Genomic DNA, 11163 nt, shown 5'->3' on the forward strand with positions numbered 1-11163 from the left:
TAACGTGGCATCTCTCTCTCTGAACATCTGCCCCTTCTTCTCCTGCTCATGGGCTGGCTTCGCCGCCCTTCCCGTCTGTACTGTACAAAACATGGCTAATGATGTTCATCGCATTTCCACATTACTTCTCTAAACACCTCTGTCTCTCTCTGTCCGTGTCCCAGTTCCAAATCTGGGAAGAAACACTTGAAGACAAGTATCTACCCATAAATTCTACAACTCTGGCCTAAGTAAGGGACAATAACTGGCCTGTGTTAGCTGCCTACTCCTGGTCCAATTAATTGTACCCAGGGGCCAAAGTCATGGGAAGAATAAGGGGTGAAACAGCAGACAAGCCGGGAGGAGCTGCCGCGGTGGGTGGGAAGCATCTGGATGTGATCAGGAATCCAGTGTACTCAAGGCTGGCGGTACGCACAGAGTACCCAGGTCCAGGGTCTACATGGTAAATTAAACTGCTACGTGCAAAGTCGAGCCGTGTTTTTTGTTCATTTTTATTTTCTAAAACCCAAACCAAGAAAGACAGGTCAAGCATGGTGGAGATGGGAAACTCAGGGCCTGGGGAGTCAGGTTTCCTAATTCAAGGTCACACAGCTAGTAACTGGCAGGCCGAATGCCGAGACCATGTCTATCCAATTCCAAAGCCCGTGTTCTTTCCTGCTCTTATCACTGTGCTTCTTCGGGTAGAAAAAGGTCTTTGCCAATCTAAGCAAGTGGGAAAAAGAAAAGCTCATAAAGTTATTCATTTGTTTGCTTGCTGATACAATGCCTTTTTATAAAGTTCTGAGATGCATACACAAATACATACTTTTCAAAAATTACTGAACGTTTACCACGTGGCAGGTACATGCAGAATTTTTGCCTATATTGTTGCATTTTTTCTGCACTGACCCTGCACAGTAGGCAGCAGTGTTATCTACCTCTCTCTGGATGAAAAACTGGGAGTAAGAGCGACTTTAAGTAATTTGCACAATGTGATACAGCCAGGAAGTGTCAAGGCTGGAACTCCAGTCAATTGAGTCCTTAAGCTCTAACTGAGGAGTCCAGGTAAAAGGAAAGCAGGACTAAGATACTAGAGCCTGACTATCCCCTATGATTACATCCCATGATCAGGACTGGAAGCCAGGAAAGAGCCCAAACTCTTGAATGTTCCTAGTGGACAAAGCAACAGATAGATAGATCGATAGATAACGCTAATTATAAAAGAGTGACAATATTCTTAAGATATAAGCAAATGTAGGATAGCCCAATTTTTCTGATACTGAGTTCCACCCGCAAGTCTTCGTAAAGACAACAGTACTGTGTGATGTCCTAGGTAATGTCCCGGCATCTTCACAGACAGACACAATGAGGAGTTTTCTAACTCAGACCCTTGCAATTCACGTACTTCATTGCATTCAGCATAAAACCCGAAAAACGTGTGAGTTTAGGAGTGTTGTGTGAGGCCAAACCAACGCAGTCAAGTCCACCGCTTTCAGAAGAACTGGTCATCACCAAGAGGGGTGTGTGCGTGTGTGCGCGCCTGTGCACACAGATTGCGCTTCCTGCGGGGAATCCTCTGTGCGTATTTGAATAAGGTTATGCAGCAGTCTGAGTTTTACTCTCAGAGACGAACCTGGAGTGCAGAAAGTCTATGTTGCTGATTAAAAACAGAGCCCCACAGAGAGAGGAGGATTAAAATGAAGGAACTAAGAAAGATTTACCTGGGTGGATGGTCACCCTACCTACATGGAATAATTCGGTTTTGATCCATTTTAACTCATAAATATTATCTTTAAATAGTAATGAGCAAAGTTCTATGAAAATTACTTTAAGAACGATATTGGAAATACATACGCATATGCCAATGCTGTTTTGTATTCCCTCAATTGTTTTGAAAATAAAAACAGTGGTTCTTACTGTTTAATCATAGATTTAAAAAAAACACTTAATAATCTAATAAACAACAGCCAGTGTCTGCAATAGCTGCACTCGTGCAGAACAAAATTGTTGAAAGATTTCGCTGTCTTCTTTACAATGGAAATAAAGTACCGTATAAACGAGGGTTTTATTAGGTATTGAAAGAAAGCAGGGGGAATAAAAAGATCCTGGGACGAGGTGGCATTGGTGAAGTAGACGTATTAGTGGCACGTACATCAAAATATATGAAGATGTCAAATAAAATATTACTTGCGATGTCAGCCAGCATGCAGCTTCATATAGAGAACAAAATATTCAGATGTTTCTATTTAATTCAGGAATAAAATGAAACATTAATATGCCTACTGCCATAAAGTAAAGAATGTACAATTTGGCTTATCAAAAGGTATTCCCGGATTTCAACATAAAAGTAAAACTATTACATTTATGTGAGACTGTTTTTGCTCTGTGATAGTTTTTGCTCAAGAAATGGTTTTCATAATACAGATGAAAAAGGGTGGCTCAGATCCCAGGGCTCTGTGGAGCTGGAATGTATTGCGTGCAAACCTCAATGAGGAGAACAATGAGATGATGATCACTGAAAAGGACTAACGTCTTCATAAAACTAATTACAGAAACCAGGAAAAGCGCAATCAAGAAAAATGTGGACCTGGGTCAACTTTTAAAAGACACTTCTAGCCTGGTCAGGTAGCTCAGTTGGTTAAAGCATGGTCCCCATACACCAAGGCTGTGGGTTCTATCGCTGGCCAGGGCACCTGCAAGAAGCAATAAATGAATGCGCAAATAAGTGCAACAACATCCCTGGCTGGTGTGGCTCAGTGGATTGAGCGTCAGCCTTTGAACTGTGGGGTCACCGGTTCAATTCCCAGTCAGGGCACATGCCTCGGTTGCAGGCCAGGTCCCCAGTTGTGGGTGTGTGAGAGGCAACCACACTGTGGTGTTTCTCTCCCTTTCTCTGTCCCTTCCCCTCTCTAAAAATAAATAAATAAAATGTTTAAAAATAATAAATAAATAAGTGGAACAACAAATTGATGCTTCTCTCTCTCTCCTTTCCTCTCTCTCTCTCTCCAAAATCAATATAAAAAAGTTTTAAACATTTTACTGCTGTGACATATGGTAAAGAAATTATATACTGATGTCTAAGTTATAATGCTGATTTTAGATGAATTGCTCAATTTCAGTACCAACAGAATTAAAATAATTTGGTCAACATTACTTTTCCTTTTTTTTATAGCCTCCCTCACATAAGCCTTTGCAGTCATGGCTGAATGGTACCTACGGCCCTTTGCATCACTGGAGCGTAGACCATGAGGCAGACCTGTCTTTGTCCTTCACCGTGGTGCCCAGAGCACCCAGAAGCATATGGCACATCACTGCTGTTCAAGAAGTACTTGTTAAAAGAGTGAATGAAGGGTCGCTGGTTCAACTCCCAGTCAGGGCACATGCCTGGGCTGCGGGCCAGGTCCCCAGTCAGGGGCACATGAGAGACAACCACACACTGACGTTTCTCTCCCTTTCTTTCTCCCTCCCTTCCCCTCCCTCTAGAAATAAAACCTTAGAAAAAGAAAATGAATGAATGCGTTCTTTTGAGAGAACGAATGAATATCACTTAGATGCAGAGGTCAATAGCCCTCCAAACTTGGCAATAAATCTACCTTCTGGGTAAGAGTAAATAAATAAAGCTAATTATAAGATACACTGAAAGACCATAGCTATTTGTCAAAAGAACCCAAACTAATGCCTCTGTAGGTGGTAATGAGGGTATTTGGGACTCCTGAGTTATAATCAAGGGTCAGCACAGCAGCAGGGAGTGCTGACACAAACAGGGTTGCAACCACAGAAATAGAAGGCTAATTTTTTATATTTTTATAACATTGTTAATACTTTAATATTTTTACAAATTTTTATATTTTCCCAAAATTATATATTTTTATGTTGATATTATGCATACTTATAATATATATTCTATTTCTATAAATATTATGCTTGTATTATATTTCTATTTTGTATTTTTATACATTTTTATATTTTTATAAACTTTTAATGTTTTAATTTTTTTTCTATTTTTATATGAAAAAAATGACATTAACAGAATGGGATCTGGGAAATAGGGGACCAGACATTATGATTTTCAATTTCTCTAATTCCCTTACTAGTAAGAAAGTAGGCAGCGTGAGGGCAGAGGTTTTTTTCTGTTTGGTTGAGTAGACAGATGTATGGATGGGTGGGTGGGTGGATGGATGGGTGGGTGAATTTATGGGTGAAGGAAGGCAGAGGTGGACGGACCATTCAATCCTTCACTTATCCATGTGCTGAAGAATTTGTCCCTGCCAGTCCAGCATGACTCGGGACAGCGAATCAGCGAGTGTGTCAAACAGGAGGCACTCTGTATGGAACAGAGATGGTTACCTGGCTCTCCCCTGGCTCTGTTCAGTGAAGAAACATTTCTTGACCACTTCCCATCACATAGTTCTCAACAGAGATGCCCAGGCTCGTGGGTGTTCATGGGGATATAAGACCAGTTGGCTGAGATAAAAACCAAAAGTAGCAGAGGCCTGAACGGGATGGATTTGCGTTTCTCTCAAACACACACATCTGGACTGCGGAGTGGCTCGGCTCCCATCGCCGGCTCCGCAAAGGCAATCACAGGAAGGCAGTGACCACGCTGGCCATTGTGATTATTCAGGTTGGGTTGAGCTGTGCTGCCGGAAAAACTACGCTGAAGTCTCAGCAGCTTGAGGATTCAATAGGTTTCGGTTCTTTCCCTGCTCCCGGAGTGGCTGGGGGTCTGTGTGCTCCCTGGGAAAGCTTCTTTCAAGCAGTGGCACAGGATCCAGACAAATCAATCTTTTTGTCGAGCTCAAGGCCCAGGCAAGGCCCGAGGCCTGGCAGATTCCATCGATAAAGCAACAAAAGCTTTTTTTGATTTGGACCATTTGCTACTTACATGGACAGTGAGGCGCAGACCTGGAGGTGCCTCCTCCCAATAAGAAAAGATCCTCCTCATTAATCCCAGAAGGACCCAGGTGTGCCGGAGAGACTTCAATTCACTGCACATGAAGCCTCAGGCGGCGCTGCATGTGGCACTGCTCCCCATACCCACATCTCCACCATCACCGGCCCCGGAGGGGAGGAACAGGGACTGGAAGGTCGTGTGTGCCATGCCCGGAAGTGATCCTGTGTTGCAGCTGACCAGCGCTCCGCCTGACTGCCTGGGAAAGTGGGGGCTGGCGGTGCTGGGGAACCGTGACAGGCCTGTCTTCGCAGGTGTAGCACTCCGGGAAGAGGGTCCAGAGTTTCCCTCTGGCCATCGACTGTCTCCAGGATATTTGCCTTGTCTGCATGGCCCACACTGGCTGCAGCCTAGTCCGCAGGAGAGGGAACCTATCTCCTTTTCTTTTAAGGGAACAGGCGCGAAGAAGAGCACACTGCTCCAGTTTGTCCCACTAGGAGGGAGGCTAGGAAGTGCAGGCTTCACGGCCAGTGGCCACGAACCTTGCAGAACTCTGTTGCTGTGAGCGGAGGGCGGATACTAGGGGCAGAGAGCAGAACCAATCCCAGCGGCCTTGGCATCATTCATCAGGTGTTTTCTGGCGAATCCGGCACGTTAAAGTGAAAATATTGCAGCTTGTGAATGATTTTTTGCAATTTGCAAATGGCCTCTCTCTCTCATTCTTTCATTTCGAGACGCTACTGCGTGAAGACCAAGGCGCAGAGCGGCAGCTAGCCGTTGGGTCAGTGAGCATGCCTTGGCAGACCATGAACTTCAGCAGGCGGTGTGTCACAGCAGGCGGCGGAGGGGGAGAGAGGCCCGGAACCACTCTGGAGCTGAAGAGCACCCCAGCCTGGGCGTGGCCTGGAAAGCCTCATGCGTTAAGCCAAGCAGATGGGTTTTGTCGGCATTTCAAGTGCGGAGGAACGGTGTGGACAGAACTCCGTGAAATACCCTTTAGAACCACACAGCTCCCTTTACACAAATGTTGTTCTCACCGGAGCTGATGAGCCAGCTTCCCAAGGCCCCTGAAAACGAGTGGAGTTCGGTGCCTTTATTAATAGATTAAATGTGGTGGTTACTGTCCACGGATCTTGTCCCTTGTAAACCTCTTTCAAGTCTGGTGACCGAGACATTGTGAGTCAGCTCTGAGACGGGGCTCGTGGGTGCAGCGGCGTTTCTGAAACTGCTGAGCGAGTGTTGTCACAGGGACACAGGGACCCCGTCTGTGTTAGAGGCCTGTCTGCCCTGAGCCTTGCCGCTGGGGGTAGCCAGCTAGTGCCCCTCGGCATTTCCGTCACATCTCTAGGCAACAGGTTAGCCTGACACTGTGCAGCCCTGTGGCTTAAACATATGATGTGACAGCGGAACATGTCCACACAACTACCCCCGGGTGACAGGTGGTGCTCTAAAGTCACCAAGAACACAGAAAGTCTTAGGGCAAATACACACAGAAACCCCCAAACGCCTTTCCCTGCTAGCACTGGAAAGTAAGACAGATTCCGTACTTCCGATTTAACATCTCCGACCTGAGGTGCATATATTGGGGCGAAAAAAGGGACGGATCTCTTGCCACTGTGCTCTAATGGAAATAGAATAACAAAACTTTACAAAAGGCGCAAATCGGAAATACATTGTAAATATAATCAAAGGTACGTACTGCCCTGCCTTTCAATTTTCTTAAGTAATCTTTTCATGCTCCGTGGAAATCACAGACACAGCTATTCTCGATAAATGTGTAATTTGGATGGAGGAGAGCCCAGAGCTGGCATAAAATTCATCTCTACCAGTTGCCTTTTACATGTTTCTAAAACGAAATGGAACACAAGTAATTTCAAAGCTCGGAGGAAGCGAGCTGTTTCAAAGAGGTAACAAATACCAGGAAACACCTGCGAAGCCGTCAGACAAACATCTGCAGTGGCGTCTACCTCCAGCCACCACCCGGGAGAGTCTGATTCCAGCAGGACTGCATCCGCTTTAGAAACCCAAAGTCTTCTTTTTTTCTGCTATAATATCTTTGTTGCCCTAAATCAGGGCTATCGACTAAGTCTAGTGTCCCAAGAGCAGAGACCTCAAAGAGAATGATGGCTAAGAAGGTCAAGGCTTTTCTTAAATTTCATTATGTATTTTATTATGGCTGGTTCTGTCATAACCCAACTTCTGCTCCTTTCGAGATCACTGTTCACAAAGAAAACCGACCAAACCCATCCCAGCCAGTGTGGCTCACTGGTTGGAGCATCGTCCCGATACCGAAGGGTTGTGGGTCCGATTCCCAGTCAGGGCACATGCCTGGGTTGCAGGTTCATCCCCGGTGAAGGCGTGTATGTGTATGGATGCCCCACCCGTCCCAACACAAATGGTCCCTGGTCCCAGCATGGATGTTGCTCTCTCTCCCTTCCTCTCTCATCGCTAGAAAAAGCAAATGAAAACGTCCTCAGGTAAGGGTGAAAAAAAGGAAAAAGAAAAACTGACCAAACCCCATCTCCATGTCGTGTGATCTCTCAACAGAAACGTCCTCCTCCTCCTGCCTCTGTCCCAAGTGGATGCGCGGTATCTCGTCTGATCACCTAGTGACATCTTAAAATGCCAGCTTCCCATTTCCATGGAAACCTCCCTGAGAACCACATCTAAAAACATCTTCTCAGCTCCCTGACGGTCCTCATCAAGGGCACAGCTGCCCTTCGCCACCCAGTCCTCACGTGGCCGTGGTAATAACAGCTTCCAAGAGGGTCTCTTACACCGTTTGGATTTGGCGATAACACGGGGAGGTGTTCGGTTACTTTTGTGAAGGGCCCCACCCAGATTCCAGTACTGCTTGCTTTCTCTCTGCAGACACTTAATCTGGAAAGACCCCTGTGCCTTTTTCTTTCTTTCCTGACACGGTGTGGGGAGAGTTCTAGAATGTCCCAAGTTTCCAGTTTCACCAGATGACCTCGCTGCAATGTCATTTAAGCTCCTCTTCGATCCCTTGCTCCCTGAACGCTAGGCCCAGGGCAGTGCCGTCCTACAGAAATACGATGCACACCCCATCTCTAACCCTTCGCTTCTCAGTAGCCATAGTTTTAAACATTTAAAACCGGGTCAAGTTAATTTGAATAACATAACTCATGTAACTCGTATAAAATCTTATCATTGCAACACAATCGATAGTTTCAAAATTATTAATGAAACCTTTTACATTATGTCCTCAATAGTAAGTCTCCAAAAGTTGGGATGTGTTTTATACTTCGAGCACATTGCGACTGGGACCCGCTGCATTTCCAGGACCCAGGAACCACGCAGGGCTGGCCGGTGACTGCCACACTGAGCAGCAGGAACCTAGAGGCTTGATTAGATTGTGGGTAGAAATTTTGGGGACAGTATCTCCAGGTGATGGCAGGTAAGCAGGCCACACCTAGTGGTATAATGTTTATTTTAACTTGGCCAGATCTCCCAGTAAGAAAGCTCCCTCCTTGCCCTTTGAACTCAGTAAGTAACCCTCGGGGTGGTACTTCCGCACCATGCAACTATCCTTGGGGACAATGGAAAAGTGTGAACGAGAAAGGTCATTGGATGGTTTTATGAATTACTTTGATTTTTCTCATGTGTGATGGGAGCAGTGTGGCCATGCAGCAGGAGAGCTTCCTCGTTCCCAGGAGCAGGATAAAGGCTTTAGGGTGGAAAATCATGACGTAGGCAACTTCCTTTCACAGTTTGGCAAAAATTTCATGTATAGAGATTAATGGATTGATGGAGAGCAAACACATCAAATATTTCATAATTTTTGGATCGAGGTGCAGAGTACATGGATGTTTATCGTGTTATGTTTTCAATCTTTCTATAATTTTGAAATTTTTTATGATAAAAAGTTGAGGATACACTTTCTGCACTTATAATAATAGCACTTAGTCCCTTTCAGGGACCGTACTAAAAGTCTCACACATTGTCACAGTTAGTCCCTAAAACGACCATACAAGGTGGGTGCTGTAAATGTCCCACTTTTCCTGCCAAGGAAGCCAAGGAACAGCGCAGTTAGGCAACTGGCACAAAGCCACACAGTTTCCTGAAAGACAAGATTTGAACTGAGTGTGTCTGACTCAATCCCGGCTGTGAATCGCAGCCAGGTGATGTTGCATCCTCAGCACTCAAAGGAAGGAGTTACAGTTCAGAAAAGTCACTTCTAGGTCTTGTTTAGCACAATCTTTATTCTGAAGACCCAGCAGCAGGGGGATGGAAACTAGAGCGCTGATCGGGACCCGACGGGGAGCCCGCCCACCGAGACTGCAGCCGAGGGTGCTGACCTCCTCACAGGCCCAGACGGAGCCGTCTTCTTGCATTATCGGGACGTCACCCTCGCTCAGTGTAAGGTCTCCACTAACCAGGAGGATTTCCTCCACCCACCCACAAGCGAAGGACCAACATGAGTCATTGCAAATGCTACTGGCTCTTAAGCAAGGTGGGATTTCATCTCACTTCTCTCTCACTGGTTACAGAGTAACGATGATGGAAATAACACATGCTATTTATTGAACAAGCTACGTGCCAGACACTGTTCTAAGTGCTCTTCATATAGTACCTAACATAATTCTCCCCACAAATCTGTGAGATGCGTGGTCTAGAAGGAAAGTGAGGTGCAGAGCGTGGGGAGTAAGCAGAGCCTGGGCAGCATGGTCCCAGAGCGTCCTTCCCACCGGGGCGCGGCAGGATGGGAGGTGCCTTCCCGGTGCTCGGGACGGCAGGGGAGGCCTGGCAGGGATGTGGAACACCTCCACGCTGGGGCTGGGTGAAGCCCATTCAAATCCATCGCCGTGTGGAAGGTGTGGGACCCCTCTGCAGTAAATAAAAATCATCTCCACCTCACAGAGGAGAAAATGAGACTCGGAAATTAAGTCACTTCCCTGAGCCCCACCATTAGGAAGTGCTTCCTGCTGTAAAGTTAGTAAATGTCTGCTAAATAAAAATACAACTATATAGTTTCCTAAGTTAAACAATACAAGTACAGAGGCTGTCATATATTCCATAAGCTGGAGGTACTTGTTCGCCAAAGCAGGGCTGTGGTCCAGTGCCCCAGGAGCCTATCCCCACAGAGGCAGCCCTGACACTGAGGGCTGGCTGGGGGCACCTGGCGGGAGGAGGGAGCAAGCTGAGGGAACCAACAGGAAAGGGGGAGACCCTGGGGCCACATCCCCACCTGACCAGGCACAGGAAGTCCAAGGCAACACCACCTGCCTCCAAGAAAGAAGGTGTGGGACAAAACTCGGGGGCAGGTGGGGAGGGGAGGGGGCCTGTGGGCAGTGACTTAGCTCACGAGCAGGTGACTGAAAGGTGACTTCAAGGCGTCCTGGCTGGGTCATAGGGCATGGCAGCATGGGTGGCCTGAGTGACCCACTGGTCACTTCGGAAAAGCAGGTGAGCAGAAGCCCCTCAGAGCCAGCAGGAAAAGGCACCTGCTCTGGGTGGGTACAGGTCCCTGGGTGCGCAGAGAGCCTGGTCAGGTGGCAGGCCCCGCCTGCTCCCCCAGCCAGGGGCTCTGGGCAGTGCACACAGCAGCCTGGGCTTAGGCAGGTGGTTGGAGAATCTGCATGAGACACGGCCGTGCCCTCTTCAGAGCCTCAGTGCCTCGCCCGTCTCTCATCACAGCTCCGTGTTGACCTAACAAGCAGGACGTGTTTGGAGGACAACAGGGAGTCCACTTTGGGGACGGCCCTTCCTGCCAGTGGAAGGGCTGTGATGGACTGCACTCAGAGCCCTGAAAGCCACCGGTTCCGGGAGAAGGGCTTCGTTTTCAGAAGAGTCCTGGAAGGTGTTTGAGCACGGCAAGGGCCAGTCGTTGGGACTGACCGGAAGCAGCCTGTGGGTGGGGGGCCAGGGGCAGGCGCAGCAACACAGGTGCAGCAATGTGAGCTCAAGCCAGAGGGGAGCGCGTCGCGCTCCAGAGGACGAACGTGACAGATCGGCCTGTCCTTGCAGGCTGTCAGCTCAGGACGAGACAAGGTGATGCAATTAGTGGAACTGGGAAGTTTGAGAGGGACTTGCAGAGGCAGCTGGTGACGTTGGAGGGCAGGAGATGGAAGGACAACTAAACACTTTAAGGGTATTAGTCCCACTATCCTCTCCAACCGCCCCCGGCCCCTGATCTCCACTGGCACCCAAGCACCAGGAGCAGCCTGCAGGCCTTGTCCGCCCTTTTATCTCGTCATCCTCCCCACGAAAACTGCCCGCCCTGCGAGCTAATGGGGCCTTTTGCACCGCCCAGCTCCACGGCCAGCCAGCCG

This window comes from Desmodus rotundus, chromosome 10 (genome assembly GCF_022682495.2).
Source record: "Desmodus rotundus isolate HL8 chromosome 10, HLdesRot8A.1, whole genome shotgun sequence".
NCBI classification, from domain to species: Eukaryota; Metazoa; Chordata; class Mammalia; order Chiroptera; family Phyllostomidae; genus Desmodus; species Desmodus rotundus.